This window comes from Nerophis ophidion, linkage group LG16 (assembly GCF_033978795.1).
Source record: "Nerophis ophidion isolate RoL-2023_Sa linkage group LG16, RoL_Noph_v1.0, whole genome shotgun sequence".
NCBI lineage: Eukaryota > Metazoa > Chordata > Actinopteri > Syngnathiformes > Syngnathidae > Nerophis > Nerophis ophidion.
In genome coordinates, this window is record NC_084626.1 from 52,800,069 (window position 1) to 52,813,713 (window position 13,645).

Below are 13,645 nucleotides of genomic sequence, written 5' to 3' on the forward strand. Positions count from 1 at the left end.
CACATGTGTGATGGTATGGGGGTGTATTAGTGCCCAAGACATGGGTAACTTACACATGTGTGATGGTATGGGGGTGTATTAGTGCCCAAGACATGGGTAACTTACACATGTGTGATGGTATGGGGGTGTATTAGTGCCCAAGACATGGGTAACTTACACATGTGTGATGGTATGGGGGTGTATTAGTGCCCAAGACATGGGTAACTTACACATGTGTGATGGTATGGGGGTGTATTAGTGCCCAAGACATGGGTAACTTACACATGTGTGATGGTATGGGGGTGTATTAGTGCCCAAGGCATGGGTAACTTACACATGTGTGATGGTATGGGGGTGTATTAGTGCCCAAGACATGGGTAACTTACACATGTGTGATGGTATGGGGGTGTATTAGTGCCCAAGGCATGGGTAACTTACACATGTGTGATGGTATGGGGGTGTATTAGTGCCCAAGACATGGGTAACTTACACATGTGTGATGGTATGGGGGTGTATTAGTGCCCAAGACATGGGTAACTTACACATGTGTGATGGTATGGGGGTGTATTAGTGCCCAAGGCATGGGTAACTTACACATGTGTGATGGTATGGGGGTGTATTAGTGCCCAAGGCATGGGTAACTTACACATGTGTGATGGTATGGGGGTGCATTAGTGCCCAAGACATGGGTAACTTACACATGTGTGATGGTATGGGGGTGTATTAGTGCCCAAGGCATGGGTAACTTACACATGTGTGATGGCATGGGGGTGTATTAGTGCCCAAGACATGGGTAACTTACACATGTGTGATGGTATGGGGGTGTATTAGTGAACAAGACATGGGTAACTTACACATGTGTGATGGTATGGGGGTGTATTAGTGCCCAAGACATGGGTAACTTACACATGTGTGATGGTATGGGGGTGTATTAGTGAACAAGGCATGGGTAACTTACACATGTGTGATGGTATGGGGGTGTATTAGTGCCCAAGGCATGGGTAACTTACACATGTGTGATGGTATGGGGGTGTATTAGTGCCCAAGGCATGGGTAACTTACACATGTGTGATGGTATGGGGGTGTATTAGTGAACAAGACATGGGTAACTTACACATGTGTGATGGTATGGGGGTGTATTAGTGAACAAGGCATGGGTAACTTACACATGTGTGATGGTATGGGGGTGTATTAGTGCCCAAGACATGGGTAACTTACACATGTGTGATGGTATGGGGGTGTATTAGTGCCCAAGACATGGGTAACTTACACATGTGTGATGGTATGGGGGTGTATTAGTGCCCAAGACATGGGTAACTTACACATGTGTGATGGTATGGGGGTGTATTAGTGCCCAAGACATGGGTAACTTACACATGTGTGATGGTATGGGGGTGTATTAGTGCCCAAGGCATGGGTAACTTCCACATCTGTGAAGGCACCATTAATGCTGAAAGGTACATACAGGTTTTGGCACCCAAGCAAAGTTTTTTTTTTTTTATGGACGCCCCTGCTTATTTCAGCAAGACAATGCCAAGCCACAGTTTGCATGTGTTACAACAGCGTGGCTTCGTAGTAAAAAAGTGTGGGTACTAGACTGGCCTGCGTCATCATTCCGCGACGTTTTCAATAGGACACTTTGCGCAAAATTTAAAATTGCAATTTAGTAAACTAAAGCGGCCGTATTGTCATGTGTTGCAATGTTAATATTTCATCATTGATATATAAACTATCAGACTGTGTGGCTTTCAGTAGGCCTTTAAATTTTCCGTGTGCGGCTCTCAGTGGAAAAAGTTTGGACACCCTTGACCTAACGTGTCCAATTTATTTGAGAGTCAACTTTAGCGCATATTGATCTGTTGTATTGGCGTTATCGAAATCTCTGTATCGATCTGCACGTCACCAAAATGGCAGCTAATAAGCAAGCTAATGTACAAAATGTTTGTTTTACAATTACATGTCATTTTAGAATCATTGATATTGTTCTTATAAGGTGTCAAATATTACATGTCCGCTATTCTCACATTTATTGAACCAACAATTATGAAACAAGCAAGTGTTGATATTGACATCCTGACATCTGACATAAAAGTAAAACTGGTAATATAACACTTTTAATTATTTTTTCACTCATGTGGTATTTTGGTTCAATTCAAAGTACGTTTGTGGTACAAAAAAGTGCTAAATTGAGTTATTTTCCAATAATGAAGACTTTATTACAGTGAACATCCAATGTCATTTATGTCACATCAATAATTCTATTTTAGAAGGAACAACAATCACCAGCAAGTTGTAAGTCTTCCACTTATGTACTTATATCAACCATTATTGTCTGTACTTTCAAATATGAACCTGGTTCGCCATGTGTCTAATCTTCTTTTCTTTAATGTCCACTAGATGGCAGTGAAAGCATTCATGAGTAAAGCCAACACAACATCAGCTTCCCTCAAGCAAAGGAAAAACATTAATGCACTGGTAAGTCCAAATAAAAAGTGTGTATGTATATATATGTGTGTATATATATATATATATATATATATATATATATATATATATATATATATATATATATATATATATATATATATATATATATATATATATATATATATATATATATATATATATGTATATATATAGAGAGAGAGAGAGAAAATTGCGTATTTTCTTGAATTGCCGCCGGGCACTGATAATTTTAAAACCTCTTACTAAAGGCATGCGGTACATTTAGGCCTGCGCTCGCAAATTTGAGTGTGATGTAAGGACACCATCACAAAAAGCACATTTAATAAAAAAAACAACGTTATTATGGTCTTACCTTTACTTATAAATGAAGTCCATGTGCAGCTCCTTCTGATCAAAAGCATCGATAACTTGTTTATAGAAGTCTTCCTTATCTTTCTTCAGTTTTAAAAGTCTCTCGGTCTCGATGGAGATCTTCCTTTATTACCTCCTGCTTCGATTGAAAGTCCAGTTTAGAAAACGGTTTTATTTTAGATATGTAATCCTCCATGTTAAAAGTGCAAGCGAGAGGAAAAAATAAAGGATGGCTGCTCACTCTTGCTGCTTGTTGTCACTTCTTCTGCAGCCGAGTAGTCGCAAGAAGGATCACTAGCGCCCTCTACCACCAGGAGGCGGGAGTCATTTAATGACTCATATTTGACACACGCAGCTATGGTCTATTAATAAAACATAGCTGCTTACTGTTCTTTTTTAGCATATTTAATAGCTTGGACCTTAAATCCTACTGAATAGCTCTTAATCTTCTTCCCTTTATGCGATTTCAAATGATTGAAATCAGCCTCCTCCAGTTTGAAAATGATGACAGATGAAGTGTCACTCGTGACGTGACGAGTTTGACCCTGTGGAAATTCTAGGCATATGCTAATTATTTGGCGAAACGAGTTTGACCCGGTGGAAATTCTAGACATGCGCTAATAAAAATAATATTTTGCAAAGTTTGACCCGCCGTTAATCCTGAGCCGGCAGTAATACTAAGCATGTGCTAATTATTTTGCGAAACGAGTTTGACCCGGTAGTAATTCAAGTCAGGCGCATACTATATACCCGGCGGCAATTCAAGGAAATACGGTCTATGCTTATGCATAGATCCACTCGATCGGGGGTCAGCAACCCCGCGGCTCTTTCGCACCGTCCTAGTGGCTCCCAGGAGCTTTTTCAAAAATGGAAAAAGATGGGGGGGAAATAGATATTTTTAAAATAATGTTCCTGTACAACAAGGGTCGGCAAACCGCTGCTCCGGAGCCGCATGCACCTTTTTGATCACTTCAATGTGGCTCAGCTGCAAACTTGCCAACACCCCAAATTTTCTGTGAGGTTTCCGGATTACAATGCCTCTCCCAGAATTTAATGGGGACTAACATTCTCCGATTTACACCCGGACAACAGTATGGAGGGCCTGCCGTGACGGCAACGCCTTTAACGTCATCTAAAACAGTGGTCCCAGACCTTTTTGTATCCGCGGGCCGGGCTGCGGGGTAATCCTTTTTTAGTGACAGTGGTTTTATGAAGTGTTCCTGAGCCCATGTGGTGATATCCTTTAGAGATTGATGTTGGTTTTTGATACAGTGCCGTCTGAGGGATGGAAGGTCACGGTCATTCAATGTTGGTTTCCGGCCATGCCGCTTACGTGGAGTGATTTCTCCAGATTCTCTGAACCTTTTGATGATATTATGGAGTGTAGATGTTGAAATCCCTAAATTTCTTGCAATGTCACTTTGAGAAAGGTTGTTCTTAAACTGTTTGACTATTTGCTCCCACAGTTGTGGACAAAGGGGTGTACCTCGCCCCATCCTTTCTTGTGAAAGACTGAGCATTTTTTGGGAAGCTGTTTTTATAGCCAATCATGGCACCCACCTGTTCCCAATTAGCCTGCACACCTGTGGGATGTTCCAAATAAGTGTTTGATGAGCATTCCTCAACTTTATCAGTATTTATTGCCACCTTTCCCAACTTCTTTGTCACGTGTTGCTGGCATTAAATTCTAAAGTTAATGATTATTTGCACACAAAAAATAGTTTATGAGTTTGAACATGAAATATGTTGTCTTTGTAGCATATTCAACTGAATATGGCTTGAAAAGGATTTGCAAATCTTTGTATTCTGTTTATATTTACATCTAACACAATTTCCCAACTCATATGGAAACAGGGTTTGTACTTTTTTGGGAATTGTAATTAAAACTAAATGACTCGAAGTGCACAGTACAGAATAATGTTATCTCAACAACCCCCCCCCCCCCCTCCCCCATTCCAAAAGTCCCATCAAATTCTGACTTAAACTAATTTCAGGTGTTCTCAGGCTTAGCCTAAATCAGGCCTCTGTTTAGTTTTTTTTCCATTTAGATTACTCGTTACTGCACTGCTGTGAATAATTTCCGCTTGTTGTGAATGTCTGCCAAAATGTCATTTTTGGACAGGACACATTCACCTGTTGCATAACTTCTTGCAACACAGGTATTTGCACATGCTAAAAATATTTTTTTGTGGAAGATTTGGCACATTTTGTGTGTTTGCCATACAAAAAACAACAACGTTTTCGTTGATAAGAAGAGCAGAAAACAAACAAACAAAACAACAACAACTTAGATCTGTGGGATAGATCTCATGTTGATGTCGACTCTGTCAATTTAAGAGTTAAATAATACATGTATGTATGTCCTGGCACACCATTGTCATCATTTTATGACCCAAGCAAAACACTTTTTACACTTTTATACTGAAATAAATACACCTGCAACTTATTAAATACTATTATAGAAAAAACTACCGTCAGCGGTACAGTTTAGATCTAAGAAGTAAAGAAGAAAGTGAATGTTTATGACTGAACACATTTACATAAACATAACACATTGTTTTGTACGAGTTTTTTTAGGAATTAAGTAACGTTTATGACAACCTTTTTCCAAAAGGCACAATATACAATGTGAGATACATCTATCACCTATCCATCTTCTACCGCTTGTCCCTTTTGGGGTCGCGGGGGGTGCTAGAGTTTGTTTTCAAAACGGTTTTATATATATATATATATATATATATATATATATATATATATATATATATATATATATATATATATATATATATATGTGTGTGTATTGTATATATACATATATATATATATCCATCCATCCATTTCCTACTGCTTATGCCCGTTGGGGTCGCAGGGGGCGCTGGCGCCTATCTCAGCTCCAATCAGGCGGAAGGCGGTGTACACCCTGGACAAGTCGCCACCTCATCGCAGGGCCAACACAGATAGACAGACAACATTCACACACTAGGGACTATTTAGTGTTGCCAATCAACCTATCCCCAGGTGCATGTCTTTGGAAGTGGGAGGAAGCCGGAGTACCCGGAGGGAACCCACGCATTCATGGGGAGAACATGCAAACTCCACACAGAAAGATTCCGAGCCTGGATTTGAACCCAGGACTACTCAGGACCTTGGTATTGTGAGGCAGACGCACTAACCCCTCTGCCACCGTGAGGCCCTATATATATATATATATATATATATATATATATATATATATATATATATATTACAAACCCCGTTTCCATATGAGTTGGGAAATTGTGTTAGATGTAAATATAAACAGAATACAATGATTTGCAAATCCTTTTCAAGCCATATTCAGTTGAATATGCTACAAAGACAACATATTTCATGTTCAAACTCATAAACTTTTTTTTTTTTTTGCACATAATCATTAACTTTTGAATTTGTTGCCAGCAACACGTGACAAAGAAGTTGGGAAAGGTGGCAATGAATACTGATAAAGTTGAGGAATGCTCATCAAACACTTATATGGAACATCCCACAGGTGTGCAGGCTAATTGGGAACAGGTGGGTGCCATGATTGGCTATAAAAACAGCTTCCATGAAATGCTAAGTAATTCCCAAACAAGGATGGGGTGAGGGTCACCACTTTGTAAGCAAATTGTCAAACAGTTTTAGAACAACATTTCTCAACGAGCTATTGCAAGGAATTTAGGGATTTTACCATTTACGGTTGGTAAAATCATCAAAAAGTTCAGAGAATCTGGAGAAATCACTGCACGTAAGCGATGATATTACGGACTTTTGACCCCTCAGGCGGTACTGCATCAAAAACCGACATCAGTGTGTAAAGGATATCACCACATGGGCTCAGGAACACTTCATAAAACCACTGTCAGTAACTACAGTTGGTCGCTACATCTGTAAGTGCAAGTTAAAACTCTACTATGCAAAGCCAAACCCATTTATCAACAACATCCAGAAACGCCGCCGGCTTGGCTGGGCCCGAGCTCACCTAAGATGGACTGATGCAAAGTGGAAAGGTGTCTTGTGGTCTGACGAGTCCACATTTCAAATTATATTTGGAAACAGAGGACGTGGTGTCCTCCAGAACAAAGAGGAAAATAACCATTCGGATTGTTATAGGCGCAAAGTTGAAAAGCCAGCATGTGTGATGGTATGGGGGTGTATTAGTGCCCAAGGCATGGGTAACTTACACATGTGTGATGGTATGGGGGTGTATTAGTGCCCAAGACATGGGTAACTTACACATGTGTGATGGTATGGGGGTGTATTAGTGCCCAAGACATGGGTAACTTACACATGTGTGATGGTATGGGGGTGTATTAGTGCCCAAGGCATGGGTAACTTACACATGTGTGATGGTATGGGGGTGTATTAGTGCCCAAGGCATGGGTAACTTACACATGTGTGATGGTATGGGGGTGTATTAGTGCCCAAGACATGGGTAACTTACACATGTGTGATGGTATGGGGGTGTATTAGTGCCCAAGGCATGGGTAACTTACACATGTGTGATGGTATGGGGGTGTATTAGTGCCCAAGGCATGGGTAACTTACACATGTGTGATGGTATGGGGGTGTATTAGTGCCCAAGACATGGGTAACTTACACATGTGTGATGGTATGGGGGTGTATTAGTGCCCAAGACATGGGTAACTTACACATGTGTGATGGTATGGGGGTGTATTAGTGCCCAAGGCATGGGTAACTTACACATGTGTGATGGTATGGGGGTGTATTAGTGCCCAAGACATGGGTAACTTACACATGTGTGATGGTATGGGGGTGTATTAGTGCCCAAGGCATGGGTAACTTACACATGTGTGATGGTATGGGGGTGTATTAGTGCCCAAGACATGGGTAACTTACACATGTGTGATGGTATGGGGGTGTATTAGTGCCCAAGACATGGGTAACTTACACATGTGTGATGGTATGGGGGTGTATTAGTGCCCAAGGCATGGGTAACTTACACATGTGTGATGGTATGGGGGTGTATTAGTGCCCAAGACATGGGTAACTTACACATGTGTGATGGTATGGGGGTGTATTAGTGCCCAAGACATGGGTAACTTACACATGTGTGATGGTATGGGGGTGTATTAGTGCCCAAGGCATGGGTAACTTACACATGTGTGATGGTATGGGGGTGTATTAGTGCCCAAGGCATGGGTAACTTACACATGTGTGATGGTATGGGGGTGTATTAGTGAACAAGGCATGGGTAACTTACACATGTGTGATGGTATGGGGGTGCATTAGTGCCCAAGGCATGGGTAACTTACACATCTGTGAAGGCACCATTAATACTGAAAGGTCCATACAGGTTTTGGAACAACATATGTTGTCATCCAAGCAACGTTATCATGGACGCCCCTGCTTATTTCAGCAAGACAAGTGTTAAAACAGCGTGGCTTCGTAAAAAAAGAGCGCGGGTACTTTCCTGGCCCGCCTGCAGTCCAGACCTGTCTCCCATGGAAAATGTGTGGCGCATTATGAAGCGTAAAATAGGACAGCAGAGACCCCGGACTGTTGAAGGACTGAAGCTCTACATAAAACAAGAATGGGAAAGAATTCCTTTTTCAAAGCTTCACCAATTAGTTTCCTCAGTTCCCAAAAGAAAAGGTGATGTAACACAGTGGTGAACATGCCCTTTCCCAACTACTTTGGCACGTGTTGCAGCCATGAAATTCTAAGTTAATTATTATTTGCAAAAAAAAAAAAAGTTTATGAGTTTGAACATGAAATATGTTGTCTTTGTAGCATATTCAACTGAATATGGCTTGAAAAGGATTTGCAAATCATTGTATTCTGTTTATATTTACATCTAACACAATTTCCCAACTCATATGGAAACAGGGTTTGTAGAGAGTTGACAACATTTAGACACAAATAGACGCATGGTTATTTCAGGCCTTTTGCGGGCCACATAAAATGATGTGGCGGCCCACTTATGGCCCCTTGGTCTTGAGTTTGACATGTGATGTATATCAATCAAAGTTGACTTAATCACAAATGTCTCAAAGGGCTGCACAAGCCACAACGACATCAGGGCAAGAAAAAAGTCAATCCTTTGGTAACAACAGCAAACCTCGGGAAGGCACCGAAGATGTGGGGATGTTTTGTTGTTGTTAAATGGCTGAGCTATGTGCCGTCTGTGTTTGGTTACTGTTCACCTGCCTGCACACACACTCAGAGGCACGTTGTTGAACGAGGACGAGCTAGTTAATTTGTAAGACTCCGTTTGTTACTTTCTAACAACTTTGTTTCCATTCGCAATGACGTGCACTTCCTGAACAGCAGATTGCAAAAGAGTTGATTACGTGACTGCAAGTGAGGGCACAGTATTAGTTTGGAACTTCTTTTATGCAGAAATACAACGTTTTCAAGAAGTTGGGGGTATTCGGCTTTTGGGTAATGTTTCAGGATTCAACTAAAATGCACCTTTAACGTAATTTGACTTTACCTAAACTTCACTTTGTATGTTTTTTTTTTTTTTTGGGTTGTACTTGTATAGCACTTTTCTACCTTCAAGGTACTCAAAGCGCTTTGACACTACTTCCACATTTACCCATTCACACACACATTCACACACTGATGGAGGGAGCTGCCATGCAAGGCGCTAACCAGCACCCATCAGGGGCAAGGGTGAAGTGTCTTGCTCAGGACACAACGGACGTGGCGAGGTTGGTACTAGGTGGGGATTGAACCAGGGACCCTCGGGTTGCGCATGGCCACTCTCCCACTGCGCCACGCCGTTAGTGATGTTCGTATCCATACTGAAATATCGATACCAGATTTTTATGCTCTAATACCGATTCTCAAATCAAAATATCGATACTTTTGATACTGTAGGACAGGGGTGCCCAAAATTTTTCCACCAAGGGCTACGTCCTGACAAGTCAAAGTGAAAAAAAAATTCTAAAAATGCTAATATTATTGTATTTGAACATTTCAGCTTGTTCTCATTACTTTTTTTTTTTTTTTTTTTACGTGTTTACAGTTATTTGTCCATGTAAGAATAAAATAAAAATGACAATAATATGATCGTGAACTGCATTAACTAACGTCAAGTGGTAAATTTGTAAAAATTGGTATTTGTATAGCTCCATTTGTGGTGTACAAACCCCGTTTGCATATGAGTTGGGAAATTGTGTTAGATGTAAATATAAACAGAATACAATGATTTGCAAATCCTTTTCAAGCCATATTCAGTTGAATATGCTACAAAGACAACATATTTGATGTTCAAACTCATAAACTTTTTTTTTTTTGCAAATAATAATTAACTTAGAATTTCATGGCTGCAACACATGCCAAAGTAGTTGGGAAAGGGCATGTTCACCACTGTGTTACATCACCTTTTCTTTTAACAACACTCAATAAACGTTTGGGAACTGAGGAAACTAAAAGTAATGAGACAGATTTGGTTTGGGAAATGGATTGCATTGTTCCGGTATTACTGTGTGGTGTATTGTTTTGTTGGATTGCTAAAAAAATAAAAATAAACAAAAAATATATATATATTTTTTTTAAATAGTTTTTAAAAAAAAATTGAGAATCGATTCTGAATTGCACAACCTGAGAATCTCGATTCGTATTCGAATTGATTTTTTCCCACACCCCTAATATATATATATATATATATATATATATACATACATACATATATATATATATCCATCTATCCATTATCCGTTTCCTACCGCTTATTCTCTTTGGGGTCAGCTACAATCTGGTGGAAGGCAGTGTACACCCTGGACAACTCGCCACCTCATCGCATATATATATATATATATATATATATATACAGTATATATATGTAGGTGTGGGAAAAATCACAATATACTTAATCTCTACAGAACTGTTTAATGAGGGGTTCCCTCAATCATCCAATCAAGACATATATATATATATATATATGTATATATATGTGTGTGTGTATATGTAAATATGTGCATATATATATATATATATATATATATATATATGAAATACTTGACTTGGTGAATTCTGAGCTGTAAATTTACTCCTCCCCTCTTAACTACGCCCCTAACCACGCCCCGCCCCACCCCCGACCGCGCCCCCACTCCCCACCCCCCACCTCCCGAAATCGGAGCCCTCAAGTATGAAAATCTGTCTACTTTCGAAATCTTTATGGCTTGTTTACTCAATTAAATGATGCAGAATTAAAATGATTTAATTCAAAACTAATAAAATGTTCGTTCGAATTTGCATTTTAAATTGAGCTTTTTTTTTTCTTAATAAACTCCCTTATCGCTACTCCGAGGCAATGACGTCATCCAGCGAGTTCTCGCGACTTTTCCAACAGCCAATAGAAACACTCCTTACTGAGGAGGTGCCGACCCAGCATGTCCACCAGTGCGGAGCCAAATTCAAGTGAGTACTGCAAAGTGTTCCAATGCTTCTATTCTTCTTGACAAACTCCTTTTTTCACACTAAGCACGGTTTACAGTGTGATGGATGTTGATCATGAACTTGTTGAAACATGTTCTGGCGAGTGACATTGTCAATTTCCCAGTTTTATGCATACAGTGCAGAACAATATTTATGTTTTCATTCGGTTAACTTTCACAAATATAACTAACTAATTGTGTATTTATTGTGCTTGCTACTATGTCATCATTTTGCCACCTGTCTCATGGCATAGTTTAACAAATAAATTATCGATTTTTCAGTATGCTAATAATCGCTAATTAGCATTTATGCTAAGTGTTTAGCTGTCAGTGAAGTTGCTTAAACGTTCATTAAAGGCCGACTGAAAGCCACTACTAGCGACCACGCAGTCTGATAGTTTATATATCAATGATGAAATATTAACATTGCAACACATGACAATACAGCCGCTTTAGTTTACTAAATTGCAATTTTGAATTTCCCGCGGAGTTTCTTGTTGAAAATGTCGCGGAATGATGACGCGTATGATGACGCGTGCGCATATGCCGTCTTGGGTTGGAGGGGACATATTAGTGCAGCACCATTTGCGGCTAAAAGTCGTCTCTTTTCATCGCGCAATTACACAGTATTCTGGACATCTGTGTTGCTGAATCTTTTGCATTTTGTCCATTTAATAATGGAGAAGTTAAAGTAGAAAGATGGAGTTGGGAAGCTTTAGCCACACAAACGCACTGTGTTTCCTTGTTTAAAATTCCCGGAAGGGAAGCTTTACCATGTATCAGAGCGGGCAAACGAACATGGATTGCGACCACTTGTCAACCGGCAGGTTTCGGTGAGAAAATTGTGGTAAAAAGTCGCCTCTTACCGGAGATCTGCCAAGCTTGCACCGTCCAGACACTGGCGTCAAGACACCCGTGGACACACCCCTCCGACTATCAGGTACTATTTAACTCACTTAAACACTAGCAACACAATAGAAAGATAAGGGATTTCCCAGAATTATCCTAGTAAATGTGTCTAAAAATATCTGAATAGCTCCCAATGCAATCGCCTTTTTTTTTTTAACTTTATTTTTTTGTTTCTATTTTTTTTCTAGTCCTTTGCCATCAATATCCTCTTCCACAAATCTTTCATCCTCGCTCAAATTAATGGGGAAATTGTCATTTTCTCGGTCCGAATAGCTCTGGCTGCTTGAGGCTTCCTTTATAAACAATGAGGATGTGAGGAGCCCTCACCCTTGTGACGTCATCGTCTGCTACTTCCAGTAAAGGCAAGGCTTTTTTATTAGCGACCAAAAGTTGCGAACTTTATCGTCGATGTTCTCTACTAAATCCTTTCAGCAAAAATATGGCAATATCGCGAAATGATTGTAGCGGACATTTTGATCCAGCACCGATCACAGCTATAAGTGGTTTGCTTTAAACGCATAATTGCGCAGTATTCTGGTCATTTGTGTTGCTGAATCAATTAATAATGTAGACGTCAAAGAAGAAAGACGTAAGTGGGAAGCGGTGATTTTCGGCCGTCTTTAGCAACACAAACACGGCCGGTGTTTCCTGGTTTACATTCGGCTCTTACCGTAGACATGAGTGGAGAGTTTGCGTCGTTCCTCCTGCAGCTGTGGACTCTCTTGCCTCCTCCCACTGGCCACCACTGACCGTTGGATGCTTACTCCGTGGAGGGAAGAAGAAAAAAAATCTCAACCTGGCTGCCTTGCCTCGTCGAGAAACGTGGCTTCCCTCTAAGACACTGGCGGTCACCACACCCGTGGCCACACCCTCTGACTTTCAGGTAAGGCTATATAATCTCACTAAAACACTAGTAACACAATAAGCAGATATTGGATTTTCCAGAATTATCCTAGTAAATGTGTCTAATAACATCTGAATCGCTCCCACTGCCCTGTCTTTTTTTTTTTTTCCTAGTCCTTCACTGTCATTATCCTCATCCACGAATCTTTCATCCTCGCTCAAATTAATGGGGAAATCGTCGCTCTGTCGGTCCGAATCGCTCTCGCTGCTGGTGGCCATGATTGTAAACAATGTTCAGATGTGAGGAGCTCCACAACCCGTGACGTCACGCGCACATTGTCTGCTACTTCCGGTACAGGCGAGGCTTTTTTATTAGCGACCAAAAGTTGACAACTTTATGGTGGATGTTCTCTACTAAATCCTTTCAGCAAAAATATGGCAATATGGGGAAATGATGAAGTATGACACATAGAATGGACCTGCTATCCCCGTTTAAATAAGAACATCTCATTTCAGTAGGCCTTTAAGTGAATTGTGACTCCAAAATATCTACGTTCTAGTTTTTCACAGACCCCAAATGAATTAAGTGGACTAATAGTTGGTAAGTTTGTTTATATTATACTGCAACAGTAGACTTTACCTAACATTACCATCCATTTCCTACCGCTTTGGGT

The 13,645-nt window shown here is 40.3% G+C and overlaps 1 protein-coding gene across 1 annotated transcript in view; it reads left to right on the forward strand.

Moving 5' to 3' along the window:
• The first annotated feature begins 11,171 nt into the window (after positions 1–11,171).
• Positions 11,172–13,645, forward strand: part of slc41a1 (solute carrier family 41 member 1) — a 128,928-nt gene continuing 126,454 nt past the window's right edge. Inside the window, exon 1 of the mRNA XM_061875512.1 lies at positions 11,172–11,202. The gene's annotated coding sequence lies outside the window, so the exon portion shown is untranslated. The remainder of the gene's footprint in view (positions 11,203–13,645) is intronic.